This window comes from Rhodnius prolixus, unplaced genomic scaffold, assembly GCF_049639745.1.
Source record: "Rhodnius prolixus isolate KJV_2025 unplaced genomic scaffold, Rpr scaffold_7, whole genome shotgun sequence".
Classification (NCBI taxonomy): domain Eukaryota; kingdom Metazoa; phylum Arthropoda; class Insecta; order Hemiptera; family Reduviidae; genus Rhodnius; species Rhodnius prolixus.
This window is the reverse complement of record NW_027411582.1, coordinates 28,504,372-28,527,453: the sequence shown is the minus strand read 5'-3', so window position 1 is coordinate 28,527,453 and position 23,082 is coordinate 28,504,372.

The following is a 23,082-nucleotide window of genomic DNA, read 5'->3' as shown; positions in this document are numbered from 1 at the left end:
ATTTAAAGAATTCTTACCAATTATTGTTTGTCCAGTTTCATCAAATTCTTTGTAGATAATACCCTTTACTGTCGAAGAAAGCGCCAGCCAGTATTGGAAATTCTTTGACATATTGGGTATGATTAGTTTATATAACTAAAATATCTATCTGAATCACCCAAAGAAATCTTTATCAAATTTTACATAAATTAGGAAGCGAAATAATTAAAAACAAAACCTTCACATAAAACTAAAAGACGCAGAATTCTCTCTGATAAGTAAAAAAATACGCAGCAACAAAGTAAACAATACAGCTAATCATTTTTAAATTAAATAATAAATTTAGATTTCAATTTGTGGGTGTGTTTATGCATAATAAAACTAAATAAATAAATCTATTCTAAGAAATTACTCTCAAGCAATTAAATTTATTTTATCTATCTTACAATAAATTGGGGTCATAGAAGATATAAATTTAAAAAAAACGGGTCATTGATAGCAACAATGTTTCAAATCTTTATGTTTAACATATTTGATCATATATAAATGTTCTTCACATATTATTTAATATTCTTAGAATAATAAAATTAATTTTGAATAATAAAATCAATATATATCAATTGTGAAGGATAATTTTTATTTAAAAAAAGAAGATGGATTATATTATTGGCTACTGATATGCTGTTTATTCAATTTGATAATTAAAAATATAGTAATAAATTAATATTACTACCGTCTCTTTCTATATGAAATTAAAATCTCTCTTTTTCTTAAGAATTTTTTTAATTATTTCAGTATGGGTACTCCACCCAGTTGGGGTCAAGACCTGCAGCCAATTACAGTAGGAAACAAGTCACTTTTGCATGGAAAGATATTGTCCCTCTGTTTAAATACTAACCACCTCTTTACAAAACACTTCTGAAGGTTAATTTGGACTTAGAGTACTGAAACTGCGCAAAACCATTTAACTTCCAGATAATTTAATCCTTGCAATCCAAAATTCAACTGTTTACAAAGACCTTAATATCTCGTTCGTTATGGAAGTCATCCAATCTGGCTTCCTAAATTTCTACTAATAAACTTGCAGCCCATAACTCACATCCTTCATGTCGTTTACACCGACATTGCCTGTGCGACCTCTTAAACACCTAGGAGGAGCTGTCTCATGTCAATGCGCCTTTCTGATTTTGGTGCAGAATCCTAGAGGTTAAAGCACTCAATAGTTAAATACTTGTATATATCAGCATAGACTGTACATAAATGAATTTTTAAAAAATGTATCGCTCACTAAATTTATAAATGATTGATGAATGGAAGATCTTTTAAAACTTTTTATTTCTGTAGTAAAGTATACGGCCAACACTATTTTTTACACTAGATGCTAATAAATGGCTAAAATTAACTGGCCTGATGAAGTAGAGCTGACGTAGAGGTGACTAGTGTATAATAAGCGTTACATATTTAGATTTACCATGTATATATAATATAACAGTCTGTGTTTATACTACCAACTAATGGAGTAAAGTCTTCAATCATATTGTTTATACATATGTATAGAGGGGGGGACCGCAGAACGGAATAGAGAACTCGTGCCTTCAGTGTATATAACACACTAACTATACACAGGCATATGGTATGTATATGCATATATATTCAAGCATTTTAAGTGGTTTGGCCACCATTATTGCGTTCACAGTTAGTAAAACGGTTCTGTTCGAATGTAAAACTATAAAAAAAAAAAACAAATTGGTATTATCTACAGCGTTCACTATTTCAATAGTTTGTCTTTATAGACAGTACATTTGGATTATAAAGGCTATGTGAAGTGTTTCCTTTAAGTCCAATGTTTTAAGTGGTGAGAAAAATATCTTCCTTCTTGTTTAAACTGCTTCATCTTCTCTTTCTCCTCCCATATTTTTGATTTATTTCCATGTATATACATTTATTTAAAAATAGTTCTTCTTGTTTACATTATCATTTGTTCAGCTAGAAATAAACACAACATTCTCAATTTTTTTCTTACTATTTAAGATATTTTTGTCGTTTAAGGTTTTCTAAAAATATGGGAATTTGTTCCTAGTTTAAAAATAATAGTAATAATAATAATCTTTCAGGCAGTAGTATTCCCAAAAATCTATGTAATCCATGTAGGCTGGGATATCCATTTGTGGTGCTCCCAGGCAATTGCACATACAACAGGCAGTGAAGACTTACCTTATAGCCGGGATTGAGGTTATTCAGGCTATCTCCTTATTTAGCCGAGAGGATTTATTCTCAGAACTCTGGGGGAGAATGTTTGAAAGGTGGCTCTCGCTTCCCAGCTCTTCCCCAGCAAAATCTAAGGTCTTGGGCAACCCGCACCGAGGGATAGGTTGCCCAAGAGTGACTATTGAAAACTCTAGTCACCTCTTATGAGTAAAAAGACTTTCTTATGCCTAAAAAAAAAATGGTAAAAAGCAGTCTTGGAAGAACATTTAACCTACCAGAAAGCCTTCTTAAATGTACCTCTTTAAGGAGAAGGATGGTAAAGCTGTAAGGAAGTGGTTATAGTCCCTTACATTGCCAGGGCAGTTTCCAGAGAATGAGGGCTGTATAACCCCAATTAGAAAATTCGCAAACTTTTATTTGAGACCAATTTTAGAATATCTAAGAAGGGAGTTGAAAGGAGGAGTGCAACACCAGTTGAGGTTATACCTAACATTCCTCCTTTTATACAGGAGAAATTAATAGAACACATTCATTCTTCAAGATCTTCTATCCTTGGCATTAAACGTGATTCTGGTTTTCTTCATTCTTCTCTTAATTATTTCTTTATTTAAGAGAATATTTATTAATTGATTCATTTTCTAGCTGTGTTTTTTTTTATAACTGTTATAAAATATAACAGTTTATTATTATTAAAAAACATGAAAATATAATGATAGACAATTATTTGCACACGTTATAAAATAGCTTCATTAGAAGTGAATTAGGAACGAACGTACTTTTATAGCCTTTCTTTTTTCTGCAAAAACTCACAATATCTCTCCTTCTATCTCTCTCCCGCAGGTGGCGGTGGGACTGTGTGCAACTTTAACCACTATTGGTAATAAAATAAATTGTTTATTACTTTATGGTTTATTGTCATTGGTTTAGGTGGAAAATAGCGATAAGTTTGTTAGTGGTAGTGTGAGGCGTTGAACGATGCACACGTTTAAAGACAACTAGTGAAGTTGTTAGGATTTTGCGACTATAAAATTTACGATTTTGTACAAGGTGTTGTTCGGCCCAGAAGCTTAATGACAACAACATACACCCTGAAGTGTATGCGTGGTAACTTCTTCTTTTCTGTTCCCTTTTTTATTATTATCAGCTTCTTGCCTTGTTTTCTTAACTTTATTTATTGAAAATAATACATTAAATTGCTTGTATAGAATTTTGTAATTATTATTAAGTTTACTTTTATCTCGTTTTTATGGATTATTTTTCCTTTTATCGCTTCTTCCTCTTAATATCTTAAGAAAATATCTTGAGTAATAAAGAAAAAGGTTGATCACTATATTATTTAAATGGACCAAGATACAAGTAACTTTTTTTTCAGAAAAAAAAATGTCGAACTTACTGCAGTTAAGACTAAAATAACGACTGAGAACATAACTTTAACTTAAAACGATGCGTCGCCATTACATTTTAACGAGAATTTAAAAACTATGAGGTCATAAAAATAAGATATGTGGTCATAAATTGTACGATTGGTGGATTTATGTAAGTAAAGAAACTCAAGATTTTCGATTTTGTTATGCATCAAGATATTAACGATCTTGCATATGCTAAGCGTTTGATGACAATTTAATGCATTCATTTTCAGTGAAATGACTGCGAGAGTAGAAGTGATGTTAGCACCGACACTTGCCCAGATAACCAGGGTGCTGGACGTTGGCCCTGCTGTATCTACATTTCCACCTCTGGCTTAATTGTTAATACACCAAGTAGAATTCACAAACTTTCCAATAAAACTAAACGAAAATCCCTTATTTTTCCGTTAATTTAGCAATCGTAACTCAAAATTCAAGCGACCCAGCGTATACATTCTACCTCTGGCTTAATTATTAATACACTAAAGCAGAAATCCTAATATTTCTTGGCGAACTAGACAAGAATTCCTAATTTTTCCTTTTAATTTGCATTCGTAACTCAAAATTCAAGCGACCCTGTGTATACATTCCATCTCTGGCATAATTGTTAATACACTAAAGCAGAAATCCTAATACTTCTTGGCAAACTAGACAAGAATTCCTAATTTTTCCTTTTAATTTGCGTTCGTAACTCAAAATTCAAGCGAACCTGTGAATACATTTCATAATTTGGAATTCGGCTACCCTGTGTATACATTCTACAATGAAGGACAAGGTAGTGTTCAGATTTCTCAGTTATCTACAGAAACTTGATAATACCACTGACTTGGATAGAAAGCTGACTGACACTGGCTCTATCTTAAACTTAATAGATCCAATTAACCACAGAATATTCACTTAAATTATGGCCGATTTCAGATTTATTTTATTGTGTAGCCCTTTTAACTGATCTATGTGTTATTAAACAAATTAATAAAAATAAATTAGTAATTTTATTCATTGAGCATCTCTATAGTTAAACCATTATTGGGGGTACATCAATAAAAACATTATAGCATCTACATTCAAAGGGAACATTTTATATAGGCTATAAGACAAGAAAGGGACGTTTTGAGAAGGTGTCTGTCCCAGTGTGGTGAGTAGGAGGGATTCTGACCAACGTCATAAAGGGAATAAAAGTGTTCAAGGCGACAAACTGTGGGTACACTGTGAGAGTAAAATGTCGGAGAGAGGCAGGGAGGGAGGAAGACTAACACATCGGCAAAAAAACAAAAAAAAATACTGGGGAATGAAGTTTATGGACTGAATTGGGGACTGACTCGGGTTTAGCGTGTCTGTGAATCTGTGTGGGTGCTACATTTGTATTCATCAGGTATTGCCGTGTAAACAGAGATCTTTTATTTGGTTACTTTTCTCTTAATGTGCCCACTTTAAATAAATCCCAACGTGATCATATTTTGTAAACAGTATGGGAACAAATTTCCCAAAAAAAAAGACAATCGTTTCTTTTAAGTTGCTTCGGTACAAATTTAATGACATATTTACATTCTCTTAGCCTGAAATAAGAGTTTAAGGCTGGCAGAATCCGATTTCTCCGAACGGCTTCCACAAGAATCAGGTTAACACAGGGGGTATATTGAGTTCGTGTAGCTTAGCCTAGATTTTGATATTTGTCTATCCTCCATATCTCTCCATCCAGCTGATATTCGGAGGAATAAAAGGAATCATCCTCAGAACATCTGGTTGAAAGAAAAAGGATTGATTGAGATGTACGTGACTGCAGTTCTTTTCTATATTCCAGCACATTACCAAAAAAAAAAACAACCTAAGGCAGTGCTGAACTCTAGACGTCAACCACAAGAACTAATTCTGAAAGAATCCAAACCTTACAATTCAAAATCTTCCACAAAGTTTCTTCCTGGTATCAAAGCTGACCCTGCATTTTCTTCGTTATAAATACTCCCTTTACAAAAAAAGAGGATTCATTACTAGTCTTAAGCCCTACAGTTGTCCTCGTCATTCGTCCTAGGTAGTACTAACGCTGCCTGAAGCCCTAATGGCAACGAGATCTACTGTTATAAAACAAGAAACAAATTTTAAAATTTGTGGGCCAATATGCTTAATTTTCTCCTTCCAAGTTTACAAGTAAGTAGCTCATGAACGTTTTTACTTATTTTATGGTCCGTATTACTGTTATAAATATCTATTACTAAACTAAAATGAAAATAATATCAGCATACTTCTTATTCAGAATTTAGATCAAAGGTTAATCATTACTATTTATTTAGTAAACAATAAACAAAATTAATGAAGAACTGGGAGGTCGAGAATACTGAAACCAAAAGCGGAAACTCATTAAGATTTAGGCCTAAGTTTTAGACTGAAACATAAGGATTACATTAGTCAAAAAAAAAAATCGCGGTCTTATGGACGCGAGACTAACCAGCTTTTCTTTACTGAACTCCAACTAAATTGACAAGACTGGTCACTTAAACAGAAGTAGGTATAGAGGTTGTTTATGTCAATTTGACTTACTTTATGAGACAGCAGGGTCTGATTTTTAGTGTAAACATATTTACTCCAAGGGTGGTCCCAGGTTAACATATTTTACTGTGGGACAAGTGTAAGTTGGGGTGAGTTTATGTCTTACAAATGGTCCGGTGTTAATATTGATGGGCGGCTCAATTCTCTAAAATTTCATTTCACAATATGAGGCCATAAATTGTACTAAATATTATCGCACTCATTAAGGTTCTTTGCTTGAAAGTAACGAGCGGATTAACTTGTAAAAAATTTAAATTTTCAAGTTAAAACTTGGTTTACTTATGAATGTTTTTTCTTAAACGGCCCTCATTTTGAAAGTAAGTAAATAAACTTATAGTTAGCAAAACATTTAAAAGATAACTGAATAAATAAAGTCTGTAGGTACAAGCAAAATAATAAATTTGTAATAAAGATAATTGGAGGCATTAAAAATCGAGAACGGTTTTGGCCCAGAATTTAGTTAGACTTTCAACTACCAGAGTAATTCTCGCCACAATACTCCACCATAAAACTTTAAAACCTCTTGTTATTACAACATTTCAAAGCGACAAAAAGTTATTTTCCTTATGGCCGATTCTTCACTCAATACTAAAGGACACGAAATGAATTTATACGAAATGAAGAATGCTAACGTTCTATGTCAATGTAGTATTTTTTGTCTACTTAATTATGTAACTGCTACAAAGTAAAATTTAGGTAGCCAACTTTTTAAGATTAAGTTATTCCAATAAAAATTGATAGGTAAGTAATAAACCATTTTTTTGGTTAATTGTTTGGTTAAAGAATAATGCCCTGCTATTGTTTATTTACTCAGAAACTAGTGGTCAAATTATCTTTAGTAAAAGAAGACATTAAGATAAACCTTCGTTTAAAATAATTTATGGATATAATTACTTAATAATCTAAGATTGTTGGACTGTACGATGATCGGAAAGTTCTTAGAAGGATCGTTTTTATCATCTTTAGGAATATTTTGAAGGGATATCACCTCCCTTTTGAAGTTACTAAATTAATTTATGAGGGTCGTTTAGAAGCAATAAAAATTCATGGGTTAAAAAAAAAACGAAATGTTCTTGTTGTCAAGTGAGTTCTTCCCCAAATATTTTAAACGAATTTATGTTAATCACAACACAATCTTACGGTTGCGTAGACAACCTAAAAGTCATTGATTTAATTCACTAAATTAGTCGGTTCTCCGTACTAATATCATCTATTTTTGAAAAGGGAAGATTGCCAAGATGTGGTAATTGACTTTTTCATAGGAAATTGATAAATTTATTGACAAATGATCTTACAATTTTTAAGCATGTTTATGTGTGTGAACAAAATAACTTAAATAACTGCAGTAATTGCAAATTTAGTTTTTAAGCTTGCTACCAAAATTCAGTGCACGGTTCCTCCTCAACTTTTATAGTTGTTGCACAGTTAAACGGCCAGAATTCTGCTATTGTGGATACACAGTTTAATCAACAGTTTCCAAGTATTTTATTGGTTAAATTTTAATGGTTCCCTGTTATTGTGGATACAGTTTAATCAAAAGTTTCCAAGTATTTTATTGGTTAAATTTTAATGGTTTCATATAGATTTCTCTCTTGCTCGACATGAAGAATATATTATGGAATATTACGGCATTAATGAACACAAAAACAAAAAACTATTTTGTTTAACCACTAGTGTTAAAATCAACATTTATTATTTATGTTGGAATAAAGTGAGAGAGAATAGAAAAACTGCATCCAGAACACTAAGTCATAAAACACGCCAATAAAATTGATCAAATTTATGTTAATTACATTATTATTTATGTATTCAGAAGGGTAGTAAATTGATTCATGATTACAATATCCAATAAACGAGTTAAGATCTGCGGGGGAATAATTTTTTTTCCCCCCTAACCTCGTGGCAGAAGTGAGAAGAGAAGACACGTCTTTCTCTTTCTCTTCCCAATGATGGGATACCAATGCCTCGTTCGAGTTACATTAATGCACCCAATATCCAGCCAACCTATAGTCCATCTTTATAAGTCGCAGTTTATGCGCTTTTGATACTTAGATAACGATCTTAAACATTCTGTTTTCTTCTACTCTCTCTTCCTCTTTTCTGGTGTTTTAATTTTATTTGGTTATGAACTTAACGCGTAGGATGAGATTATATTATGCCCGCAGAGTTGCTTTATTGTAAATCTACACCATTTTAATTCTCACATACTGAATTTGATTATTATAAAGTTTTACACCTTTATGTGATTATTATATTTTCTTTATTGCTGTGTTATAATCTTTATTACTGATTGAAAATGATATTTTATTTATAGTTAGTAATGTTCATTCTGGATAAAGTTTATTACCTTTATTTTATATATTATAATATTACAATTCGATTACTTAAAAGTTATCTCTGGATTATTACATGCTGAGAGGATTTAATTCAGCAGTTTGTGTTTTTATGTCTCAAATTTTTATTTAGTAATTTTTAGAACAGCTTTTGATAAAATCTAACGTTTTGCAGCGCTAACGGTTGCAATTAGAGAAACAAATTAAGATTTGTTTACTTAATCACATCCATTAGTAGCACTATATTGTTTTCAACACAAATGAAGAACAGTTGGAATAGATAGCTTTAAGCTGGAAGGTGGGATAACAAATCAACTGGGTGACTGTGGTAAAAGGTGTTTGTGCAATTCCCACGGAATCTAATCTAAACTTACAACTAACGTGTATAGTTTACGTTACTAGGATGTATCATTCTCCTAAATCTTTCTTGGGATTTAACCAGAACCTGGACAATATGTTCTGCAAAACCAATTCCAATAGGAGTGCATTCTAATTTCTCGTTTATATCATGTTTCTTTGGTAGTGCATAAAAGTGTTCGGCATTTGTATCCCAGAAGACACGACTATCTTACGCCCGCTTCCAAACACTATTTTTACAATGATTCACAATCGCAGTGCTGCTCAGAAAAGAGTTGAGTAAAGAGGGGTGTTGTTACCCACTTTGGGGCAATATTCCGCGGCTTGATTTTTAAGGGATTCTTGATTCTCCTCAACCTTTGTCTTCAATTGCAGATATCAGGCTGCAATCACAATGAATACCAGATCTCTTAACTTTAATTGAACGGTGGACGGCGTTCCACTTCTTAGGTTAATCTTACCTTTAAGTTTAAGTGCTTAAATACGTTTTGTATTTTTTTTTACCCTGCATGCGTGTGAGTTCGTTATGTATGAAGTAGATGGTAGTTCCTACCGGAGGCTATTTGTTAAGGGGATATAAGAGTGAGGGGGACATGCGTGGAAGTGTATTGTACGCATGCGCAGATGTTGTGTTTCAATAGTTGGGGAGAACCCCAAACGTTGGTCGATAGGAGAGTGTTGCGATACCCCCACGGTGTGAGCAAGTATTCCCGCCACTCCCTTTAATATCCTCCTATTACCGGGACTAGACCACTTAAGTGCCCTAACCGCCCTCCCAGACCCCAGGCTCCAAGTACTTCGCGTCTAAGTGCCTCCTTTTGCTCACTATACTCTCCTTGATCAATACAAGCAAGCTCCGCCTAGTATGAATTTTCAGCTCTTTCAAGGCTTTTCTTTATATAAAAAAAAACAAAAATACTTGCATTTAGATTTTCCTTTTATTTTAAACAGGATTACGTCATTTATAATTATCTTAGAGTACAAATTAAATTAATTGATTCAACACTCAGAATACTCTAATTTGCAAATATTTTTTTTAAACAAAACGTAACACCACGTTAAGGTTTCTTGCAACAATTCTTTCTTCATTTTTATTAATTAAATAAGACCCTAAAATAGATTCATTATTGCAGCAGACTTAAACCCTTCGACCACCAACCGGATGCCCTCAATATCTCAAGCTTCCTCATCAACTAATTTCCACTTTGTTTCTAAAATTTATTTCATGAACTACTAGCTATTTGTTAACAAAAACATGAACTTTACAATTATTATTATTGTAATAAGATGCAAGTCCTGTTTCTTGAAGCTCCGAAGCCAGAGTGGCTTATGGTATCTTGTACGTGGTCTATTGGTAAACTTACAAGATCCCAAGATATTTTCCATTAGTTTCGATGATAATCTGCGACCACAGAGAGCCAATAAACTCATACCACAACTTTGCGGTATGAAAATACTTTAAAACAGTATACGGGGAAGCCGTTTACTCTACTTCATGGCAGAAAATCTGCACAGGGGTTCTGGATAGAATAATCCTATCCTGTAATGAGGATAGTCACCAGAATAATCTGATTCCGACCTAACTTCAGGCTCCTCTCGGTTCTGATTTTACACTCAAGGATAACTTTGGTTTTAGGTTTAGGATTTTAGTATTAGGTATTTAACAGGTTTAATTAGAATAGAGAAGGTCCTTTATTCAGCATATGTTAAGTAGATGGAAGTCTTTTTATTAAAACTGTCCGTTAGGACAGTTGTATAAGGGTTGATTGTCAAAAACTGCACCAGAAAAAGCGTAACGTTGAAAAACACCTAACTTTGTCAATTTTTTTCTCTTTTTCTATAAAAGATAAAATTCCCAAATTTTCTTTATATTATAGGGCAAATCCTCCTTTATATCTGTAATTTTTTCGTAATAACATAGATTAATTAGTTTTAGAGAAAAACTATGCCAAAAATGTGCAAAAACGACATTTTCAAAAATTGTACTTGTTCTTGTTCTTCTTGTTCTTGTTACCTTTTTTCTAAACTACGTAGCGCCTAAACGCGTGAACCGATTTTCATAAATGAGGTGTCATTCGATTCGGAATTTTATTTAAATGTGTTTTTTTCGGAGTCTCGACGCTGTGCATCGAATGGGAAAGGAGTTAGCCTCATGTATGTAAGGCCCCCTCCAAAATTATTATTACTAATAACTCAGTATATCTTAGCCGGATTTTGTTAAAATTTGGCAGGATGAAAGGGTTAGGGCTTACGTGTCAGTAAAGCGACGGTCTGCTCTTACACGTATTAAGGGGAAGTTTTGCAATCATTTCAAATTATTGTAGCGTTAACCAATTTTCGTGAATAAGTGTCGTTTGATTCAGAATTTCATATAGACGTGCCATTTAGGGATCCTGAGGCAGTACACCTACTGGGAGAGGAGTTAGCCCAATGTATGTAAGGCCCCCTCTAGCATTATAGTTACTGATAACTCTGTATATCTTAGCCCAATGATTTATGAACCTTTTGGCGTTTAATCAACCCTTATACTTAACTTTTTAAACTGTAAGTTTTTGTTAAGGAGATTTATTTTTTTGTATTCATACATAATGTAATTAGTCAATCATTATTACTGCATATTGTTTTATTTCTACCTTGCGCTACATTAGACTGGTATGTTAGTTACTTTGTTTTGGGGTACCATACCTTCAATACAAAATTAACTCAAAGATTTCAGCAAAATAAACGACTTTATCACATAATTGATCTACAGAGAACAAGAAGAATCTTTATTTCAACAAAATGACCTATTATTAACTTTAGAAATATCTGGTTTGCAAAATGAAGAGAGCATGTACTATATATTTTTCCAAAGCGGAAGAAAACGTTTGGAAAAAAACAAAAAATACCCCAGAATTGACGATAACATGAACAACAAAAATAAAAAGGTAAAATATGTAAACCTCTTCCTATTGTTTACAAATGTTTTAACGGAAAGACTTTCTAGATTCCCCCTTTCTGGAGGACGGAGGACAAAAAAAAAAAAAGAAAATTTAGGGTGACAAAAAATAATGCATGCGTACTGGAGCAACGATTTCATCATCCATAAATGGATGCTTTTTGTGTGTGTGTGTGTGTGCGTACGTTAAGAATTATCGACAGTTTTATATTATCCATAGCCCTGCCCAACTGTTATGTGAGTCCTAAACTGTATGTTGTTTTGTCGCTGTTTGTTGTTAAAAAGAGTTGTTTGTAGCTCTTTTATATATATATATATATATATATATAAGACCGCAATTCCGCACCACTGCCACTTTTATTACTACAAACATAAATGATATCTATATAAAATGGTTCCGCAGTGCCACTGCGCTATGTTTATATTTATCATCCGCACTCTCTCTTACGGTTAACTTGAGCGTCCACATTTATGCATGGATATGTTGATGTTATTTTCATTTTTTTTTTTTTTGTTTAGTTTATACGTATAATTTACAGTATACATTTATTGGGACGGTTTAAACTGCTCGAATCATTTATACAAATAGGAGAAATTAAAATTGTTTGTTCATATATTTGTAATAATATAAATATAATTTGTTTTTACAAGACAATATCCCCATTGTTATAGTTGAAAATAAACAAGCGGTGGAAAAAACCTTTAATATAATGGGGTATTGCGGAAGAATGATTCGCCGTAGCGGTAAGGTCTACCCGCGAACCCAGATTCGGCTATGCTATATGCGCCATGCCGCTTTGTGAATTGGGGTTACACCGAAGTTCATGTGTAACGCTGCTTCAGCACTGATCTATAGCCAAGAAATTAGCGAATTTTCCACTCCATATTCAGCTAAAGTAATGAAACGATTGAATGGAAAGATCGGCTAAGTCTCCGCAGCATAAGCCACGAAGAAAACCTGAAACATAAGAAAATCCGTCTGTCAGGACAAGAGAAATCCTACAATGAGTGGGTGGGTTGCAAATGGCTAGGTTATAGTATCCATTATTTCAAAAATAGGGCAATGGAAAATAAATTCATTTGCAAGAAAGCCCTTCTCTTAGGTTTAGTGTGGACCAACGCAGTGATCTCATTAATTAGTACCATCAATACTCTTCTTCGCGGAGTACCAGCTGTTGTTTGCAATCAGCTGGCCGAGAGAACGAATCTCCAGCTGGGATACTGCCCCAACACCATGCTGCTTTTTTGCCAGCCGGCACCATAACGTCAAGAAGAAGAAGTGTTATGTAATTATTGAAAGAAATGGAGTTAGACGGTGAAAGCAAAGCTTCGTTGATCGTTGAACCTACAGTGGGGTACGATCTTTAATCAGAGTAACCTATCCAGACATATAAGGGGGATATCAATGAAAGGTGCATACCTTTCCTTCAAGAGGAGTTCCTTGAAGAGTTCAGGCTAAAAAGGTAAGAGGTTTTCGATGTTTTTAGGGTATAATTTACTACCTTAATAACCCTATAATATTAATAAGAAACAAATGTGTAAATAATAATGCAGCGGAAGCGAACAATTTATTATAGTCTAGTAGGGAGGCGAAGTGTGAAAACCTCTGCACTTAGACTAGAGTAAATAAATAGCCCTTAATGAAAAGCTAACTTTTCCAAAGTAATGGAGACAAGTAAATATGTTGGATAGCAACATTTCATTTATTTATTCTTTTGCGCCGAAATAGAAATAAATATTTATAGATGCTAAAATAAATTTGCATTATATAGTGTTGCAATTGCAATACATATAAATGCCCTTTTTTTTCCTAACAAAAATAGCATGTTAGAAAATCCAAGCATTTGAGCAAACTCTTGGGAGCAATAATTCACATAGGATGTAAGAAAACCTGGTTTATGCCATTCTTAGTAATATTGTTCTCTTCCAAGCTCGTCCAGGCGTTCTTGTAAAGAGGGATGATTTTTTTTACCCTTCTTCCTACAGGAAATCGGGTGTATTTTTCCTGGGGTTCATACTGTTTTTTTTTCTTCTACAATACCCACTATTTCTCTTTACTAGTTTCACTCTCTTACAACGAGTTATATGATGTGATTGGGTTTACTTGGGTTCACATATACTCCATCCTCTTTACCGCCATTCCTTTCTCTATATATAACTAGGCCTTACTCCAATACAGTCCACAACATAACCCACCCAGATTCCTTTTCTGCTGATTTATGTCCATGTTTATAACACCAAGCTTTACATCTCTATCTTTTTCTCTTCTACAAACTTCTATTCTCTCCCAGTGCTACAACTTCGTCATTTCCCTATTTTCTTTTTTATTCTTCCAGCTTATTCTTAACCGGATCTTACTGATAGTGTGAATATATTATAATCGAACCGTGTTTTTTTTTTTTCTGTATTTTGTAATAGAGTGATTTATTTCGATGAAAATGTCGACGTATTGCTAGAGCTTTCTATCATTTGTTTTTAAAATATTCTTGACTTCTTATCTCCCCTGATTTTCAAATCATTCATAACTTCATCTAATTCAGTCCATTGTTCAATTTTATTTTCACAGAATTTAAATATCAAAATAAATTTCAAGATAAAAGAATAGTAATACACGTTTTCAAATGAATTTTCCCTATTTAGAATCAAAAATCTTGAGAAGTAATAATGAAAAATTGAAATAGAAAATTTAATTTCCTTTCTTTCAACAAAAGATAAATTTCTTCAAAAGATTTATGTAATCTCATAACATTTGTAGATATGATTATAAGCACTGTTACGTTGCAAAAATTTTACGTTCAATATTCCAGCCTAGAATCTAGCCTTTTTATCCTAAAGTAACCTACAGCTACTTGGTTAAGAGGGTGAATGAAGTTATGGGATATTCCAACTACAGAAGACCGTCACTATTGCTCTTTTCACCATTATACACCCTACCGAGTAGCCTGACAGTATTTCTCCAGTAGACAAAAAAACATGAACTGCCTTTACAAGCTTTGAAATTGTTTTACCACCTCGGCTTTGACATTATATAAAAGGAGTGTAGATGGATGGTGGACCCAGGTCCGAAGATATCGACTTAGTTGATACATCCCTAGAGACATTACTGCCATATACCTGATAACGTCCATTTTCATTTTTATGGCTACCGATATTATAAGAAGTGAGCACTAAAACATAAAAATAAAAAAGACACTTTTATACTCCTTGGATTTTGTGGAACTTTACGTTGAGGTTATCGTGTGGTTAACCCTCGAGGGCGTTCATTTCTTATCGCTTTTTCTAATCTTTCTTTGTCAATCATTTCTTTCACTTCCCTAAGCTATTTACTTGCTCACAACGTTTTCGAAACTGCTTATATCGTGCTCTTTTTCATCACGTCTAAGAGTGCGTCTATTCATTCAGACATATACTCAGCAAACGGACTCTTGTTTTGACCACATTCCACTTCTGCGATAAACCAATCATCCATTACTATACCAAGTACTGAATTACTTAGATTCATAGCCTGGCCAACTGGGTATTGTTCTAGACAATTACCATAAGGCAAGTTGGATTTGATAGAGCCTAAAACCTTAAGTGCAAATAGATGAAGAAGTTCATGACTTGGAGCTTTCAACATAAGAACCTTAATAACTAACCAAATTCTTGACGCCATCAAACATGATTGAAATCTCTTCAAGATTTAGCGTGAGTTAAGTAGAAGCCAACTCATGTCCTATACTTGTTATTCTCACTCAGATTCTGGCAGCACAGAAACTCCCAGAGATTTGGAAATACGAGTGCTGGGCTTTCCAAGGTTTTGAAAAGTGTCCACCTTCAACTAGTTTATCTGCCTTTCTAATACCTAGGCATCTTCTTGGAATCCTACGTTCTATTACATTCATGGTTTTAGGAAGGATTACCTGAAATAGTAAACTCTCTGATTTGTCCCAGGGCTTTCAATGTCGCCTGACTGAGAAAGTACTTTACTAACCTGTTTTGGCTTAGTTACCTCCAGAGCCCCAATAATTAATATTTTATATAACATAAACTATATCCTCAGTTAAAAAAGATAAAAGGTATAAAGTGTAAAGATACACTCCCCGATATAAAGTTTAATCTCATTTTTTTAGGCACTAGATTGAAGCCCCATTTATAGGTTAAAATATTCATTGCAAGAAACTGTATTGTTCTGTTATTCCTTTAGTATTTTTTTTTATTATTATATTTTGGGAAGTGGCCATCACTGTTCTTGTATCAAAATTTTGTTTATTCACTCATAAAAGAACAATTAAAAACAGAATTGATCTCGTTCAGAACAAATTCCCCCGATGCTGGGAAAAAAAATAATCCGAGCAAACAATGAAACAATTAGCGAAATGGGTGGTGTATGTTTTTGTTTACCATGTTGGGGGCAAACAAAAAAAATGTCGGAGATGTTTCAATATAGTAAAACAAAAAAGAAGTAAAAAAAATTAAATAACTAAGCAGAAATGTTTCATAACGTGTGAAAACTTCAGCTGCCTTTCATATCGGTAGGGAAAAAGCAAGCGATTTATTTTTCCGCTCTCGACACAATGGAATATAGGTGTCGAATTAATGTCTGCAGTTTTTCTTTTTTAGATTGGTATAGTGGGTACAGAGTGTTAAACTTGCAAGTGGTAGAAATTGTTATACGTGGTTTTGATGATTGTTGCTTTAATTGAAAAAAATCTCATCTAGTTGGTTGATCAACAAACCCATATGATTGGTGTCAGTTTGCCTCGCTACTGGGTATACATCTTCTTTTTCATTTTTTTTTAAATGTATTTTTTCACACCTGGAATTTATTTGTTTTACAAGTTTCAGGATTAGCTCCTGTTTCTTCAATTGTTACCTTAGCCTAAAATAATCTGCGAATGATTAATGTAACGAACGCTTTTAATCAGTCGTAAATATATTCATTACGACAACTTTTTTGCTTGTAATATTATTAGGCTTTTAAAACATACATATGGGAGTTATTGAATCAAATATTAGTAATCCAATATTCCATCCATCAAGGTTGCTTCATGCCAAAGAAAACGACGGCTTTCTTCAGAATAGCAACCGGGGACGTGGCCTATATATTTTGATCGTTCTATTTACTCTATAATTTTTAATCTAGTTAGCTGTTACCACATGGTTTCTTCCACAAAGGACGAGAATTCCTTATTTTTGCAATCGTAACTTCAAATTCAGAGCTACCTTGTGTGTACATTCCACCTCTGGCTTAGTAATCAATTGTAAAAAGCAGACATGTCGGTCTTTACAGTAAAACTAGACTAAAATTCATTATTTTTCTATTAATTTTGCAATGGTAATTCCAAATTCGCGCTACCCTGTCTGTACAATCCTCGTTTGAATTAGTTATTAATACACTAAAAGCAGAAATCTCATTCTTTTGATCAAAACTAGACGAGAATTCCTTATTTTTCCATTAATTTTGCCATCGTAACTTCAAAATCGATCTACCCTGTTTGTATAAGCCATCTTTGTCTTAGTTGTTAATACACAGTAGCAGATATCAAATACTTTTGTTCAAAACTAGTCAAAAATTACTTCTTTTTCAAATGATCTTGTAATAATAATTCGAAAGTCAGGCACGAATTGGAAGGTACAAATAGGGTACTCCGAATTTGAAGTTAAAATTACAAAATAAAATGAAAAATAAGAAATTCTCGTCTAGTTTGACCAGAAATATTAGGATTTCTGCTTCATGCATTAATAATTAAGCCAGAGGTGGAATGTATATACAGCGTAAGTGCCGGGGCCTACATCGCTTCTAGGTGCCATCGGCACTTCACCTCCTCGATTAAAACGAATCAAGAAGTTGAATCAAGAAATAACAAGGTAAATGGCATTGAACAAAATGTCTGCCAAAGAATATGACGGCTAATCTACAGAATAGTGACCGGGGGGGGGGGCGTGGCCTATTTATTTAGATCGTTTTATTTACTCTATAAAATTAATCTAGTTAACTGTCACCACATGATGTGCTCCACAAAGAGCCCACTTAGGCTTTGTCGCCTTAGGGCCCACAAAAACCTGGAGTTGGCCGTGGATACACAGCAGATATCTCTATCATTCCCAAGACTATCCTCGTTTGCCGATGATTCTCCTATCTTTACCTCTGATCAAGACCCAATTCATCTCATCTTACAAGTTTATAGGAAAAGAAATGGTTATGTAGGTGGAGAATAAAAATAAATATGAGCAGTACCAGCAGGTTGCTTTCACCCTCTAGGATGTTGGAAATTAGTTAAAGTTAATAAAAATCTTTGCTGTACATTGTTTAATAGAAAGTAATCTCCCGGAATCGAATCGTGGAAAAAGTAGTTACCTTATTTTATCAAGGTCCTTCTCAGGTAATCTAGTACAAAAAAAAAAAGACTGAAGTATAGCCTTTTCCGAGCAAAGTGGAAGTAGTCGTTCTTTTTCTTTCACTTCCTTGTAAAAACCAGTATTGCATAAGTGGTCCCACAAGAGGTCTGAGAGAAAAAAAAAAACGACTGAAATGCCCGTAGTTGGGTTACGATTCAATAAGATAGAAATGGCTATCAATACACGCGCAAACGCCCACCGGGTCGGGTTCTGGGCCCCCCTGCTTACTTTTCTTCAGCAAATAAATAAACCAGTGTGAAACCTACCACACTGTTTTAGTGTTTCCAATTGATTTGGTTTTTGTGCCATTGGCGTTTCCATCTTTTTTTTCTACTTCTTCTTCTAGTGTGTTAAACAAAAAAACAAAAGATAGAGTTTGCTTCCGATAAAGAAGGAATGCCCTGGGAGAGTTAAATCTGATACCGATCCGTAAGCAACTACTTGTGTATATATACTGTGCAAAACAAAAAAAAAAAAAGCCCTAAGCAAATCAACTGAGTACATATATTCAGCACGTTTATAGGGCCACAGAGAGGAAACGGATTGGTGGTAACCAAACCAAGATTTCATTCTTTCTACTTCTTTTTTCCTGGCTAGCTTCTCATAGTATTACGCCGCTCTGGGATCCCTTTTTTCCCCAACTTTGTACGTATAGAATAACCACCATCCCATCTTCCATTATGATTTTCTTCAAATCTATTTTATCCTGCGTTCCCTGGTTTCCATTCTTGGGTACATAATAAAAGGAAATAGAATATAAATTGAGCGTGGTGTCACATCTGAATTGAATTCTGCAAAAGATGGAGAAAAAAAAGAAGTTATTAACTGGATATAAATTTTAATCTACGGTAAGTTACTCTCTTTTTTGGTTTATCTTCATTTGAATTAGCCACTCACTTCTTTTGTGATTGTGGAGGTTAATTAAAAATTTAAAAGAAAGTAACGAAATTTAATTATATCTGGTATTAGGCGGAAAAAGTTCAACAATATAAGGAAATGAATTTCAAACTCGGTCACAATATGTAATTTATCAATAAATATATGTTTCATATTAATAGATTAGTAGATATACACTTATAAGTAAAGTAAAAAAAAAATAATAATAATAACAAAAGAGAATATTAATTAATTTAAAGCTGATCAAGAAATTATATATATAAAAAATCTGACAACCAAGACAATAAATTACTTAATAACAATTAGATAAAACATTGTTGCGGAAATTTCTTAGAATATTTAAATCATTCATATTAATGTTAACGAGGTAGTGTCTGTCAATTAGTCTTTAAGCAAAAATAAAAATCAAAATAATATTTATATTGTATTAATACCTATATGGATAATTATAAAATCTCCACCACAATTTATTTATGAGAAGTGAGGAGATTGATATTTACATATTTATCTAAATGTCATTGCTACGTTGAGTCCAATTATTTTTATTGCAGTACTAAGATTTATTAATTCTATTTAATTGCTTTTTACTTTAAGGAAAATTAAACGCTTATTTTTTTATTTTTATAAAAATGGGAAGTCTAGTTCTAGAGAGTATCAAGCTGAGCAAATAAAAGTTTTGTATTTTATAGTCTAAATAAACAAAGTGACTTACTTTCAAGACAATGTAAAACTTAAGCATCCAGATTATCTTAATTATTCTTCCATCAAATTTTATAACTATATCACAAAAGTTTTCTAAAGTTCAAAATTAGAATCAACCCGCTTGCGACAGTAACTTTAACTTCTACACCTTCAATGACCAAACCTACCTGTTCAAAAAAATGGCCACACCTCCAGCGATCATAAAGAGAAAAAATTAAAAGGTGTTACTTCTACGGTAATCCCGAAGTCACTGCTCATGACCAACTCAAGCTGAAACCAAAAAGAAGATCCCGCATTTGCTTCTGAACTGCCAGAAAATTATAACACAACTTTACAGAGATTCTGTACAAGCTACAATCTGCTTAAGTCAATCTTTGATATTTTTTCCTGAGATCATGATGCTCTTATTTTCCACATCTTATTAATGAAGCAATAAGTAGATGGTGGATCGGCTTACAAATACAACCGTCTTTATAAATTAGAGAGACATCAGCAGATACACTTGTAGACCCCCAACTGTCGACAGAATTTTGGTTTCCTTTGCCAATGGAACTCTCTTGAGGCTAGCGAATCGTTGATTTTTCTTCAGTAAACGTTTAAGGTATAGATTTACATTAAAACTTTTGTATGGTACTCTGTCACAATGCTTAATTGGTTTGGACACAGTATCATCTAAGATTTTAGCCAGAATCTGCCAGTGGAAGTGATTTTTCTTTTCTTTTTTTTCATGAAAATACTCGTAGATCTATTGATTTTCTTTTACTTCTTATCCCAAAATTCCTTTAACTTTTTTTTGAAACTTTTTGGTAGGTAAATTGTTATTTTTCGGAAAGAGGAGCATTTTTTTAAAGCGTATGGTTTCACAATTTTAATCACATTATATTGGCCACACATTTGAAGAATTTCATAAACTTGCTTAATACCATTGTCATTGTTCTCTTTCATAATCAACCTTCTTAAAAAAATATTAAGTATAATGCATGAAAGTATGCTGATATCATGGTAGGAGTGGCTAATTATCATCAAGTTTTTAAAACATGCAGAAAATTTGTGTTAGTATTACTTGAAATATCCACCATCATGCAATGTCCCTTGTAAAGGAACAGAATACCATCATCTTACTCTATAAATAATACAATGAGAATACATCTATGCTTGCCAAATAACACACTAACTGCTAATATTCAAAAGCATAAAGTGTTTAAATAAACAGAATGCAGTTGGGAAAAATGCATTCATTACTATTGCATGTCTTTTTAAACCTCTCTACAAAAATAAAATGATTATAAGGGCAAAATATTATAAAATTACATCACGTAATGTCTATATAGTTTCAGGACATCCGGTATTGTTGTGGCTAACTGTGATATAAAACTGATCTTGCATGTGTCACACAATGGTGGCGGACTAAGGGTATTGTTCGCCTTTTTATTGTGAAATTAATCTGTCTGATCAGTTTCCCTATTTGGAATTTTTATTTATTATAAGTATTTTTTTGTTCTCTTCTATAAGGTAATGTAATATTGAAATGAAAGCAATTTTAGTTAAATGTTAGAGATAGAAATCTGTTACTAAAGATAATGTTCCAAAGCAATGCGGCAGAAAATATTGGCATCAATCTTTTAAGGCGACAATCCCAAGCTAACTTTCAGCAAGATCTGCAGGCTCAAGCAACTTAAATTGCTGTAAGTATTCACGGGAAAAGTTCAGATGATCAAATCAGTAAAACCGGCTGCATTTTGATTATTAAGAAGGAAGGTTACAACCGTAGAATAGGAGGATCTCTGCAGGTACCCAGCCCACAAAATGCACCAAACATCACTTTTATATTTGAGTGCCGACTCTTCATATTCTATTCCTAGATCTTGTTCTCTATTCCTAGATTTTTTGATGTCGTTAGTAGTAAGACGTGGATTGAGAGCTTCAATGCTCCCTGGACAGCCGGCGAGTTTACGAAGAGTTAGAAGGGAATATGTCTTATCTAGAATCCTCTTAGAAAAACTTTCTTCAGCATATTTAAGGAGAACCATGTGGATGTGGTAAGTTGACTCCAGAGAGTAGTCTCTTTCCGCCGGGATCTGTTTTGCCACTGGGAAACTCGCGTTGAACTAGTGGTAGTACAGTAGTTCTAATTAGAGGACGCAATACGAAATATCCCCTAAAAAAAGAAGTGTAGGGCCTGCAGAAGCAGTTGGTTTTGCACATTTCTCAGACAATTCTGTCAAACAGTAAGACTGTATGAATGTGTTAAATGTCAATGAATTTCAACTATTTTAATTTCAAAATATTATTTTATTTTTTCCTCAAACTTTCGTCATCTAACAAAGGTTTGTATAGAATAAAATTCCGAATGAACTTAAAATGTACATCAATGAAAAATAGTGTCCATACTGAAGTTAGTAACAACTGACAGTTCCACCTAGCGCCAGACGAACTGTAAATAATGACCAGGAAAATTTTATCTAGGTTAAAGACACAGCTAACAAAAAAAACAAACAAAATGAACTAAAATGAAGTTGACATGTAAGAAGTGAAGACAGTTTTTTTTTGTGTTTTATTAATGACCACAGGACGGTCATCATTGGAAATCAAGAAGGCATTATCAATAAATGATCACCGTGGGATATGGGTTGGAAGTTTCTTTTCAAGTCAATTAATTACTTAGTGGGTGGGCCCGCCCACAAAAAGAGCCTATTTTTTTTTTTGTTTTCATTGGCGTTTGTACCTCTTATTAGGCATGTAATTTAAACCTGACCAACTTGTCAATATTAATAAAATGTTAAATATTATTTACGATAAGTCCAATGTGAACAAAAAACCTAAAGGCGTTGCTGAATGATTTTAATTAAATGTCATAAACTATCACAGTGAACTGTTAAAATTTAATATATTATTATAGAGTTTTTGGTTCAAAAGGAAGAAAGAATACTGCCAATTTCAGTCATATTTTTTACATTTTTTCGCCAAGCTTTCGATCTAGGAACTAGTTCATCATAAAGCCTTGAATATGCCTATTAACAACTAAAATATTTTTTCAAATTATTGGTGAATCTTCTACATTGACTGTTTAGCCATTCAACTGAGTTTAGGCACTTTAGTTTTGAGTACCTAAAAGTCAAGACAGAAGACACATCAATGTAAGATGTAATGTAAAAAATATTATGATAGCGCAAGCCCTAAAAATGTTCAATTGGAGACCTCTAATTCATCGTTCTCTCAATAAAATCATTCACAATTGTGCATACATTCCCTAAAAAGAGAATTTGTACATGATAAAGAAGAATTGCTATGGCTTCAACTAGGCTCTTTAACAAAAAATGAAGAAGACAAGATTCTA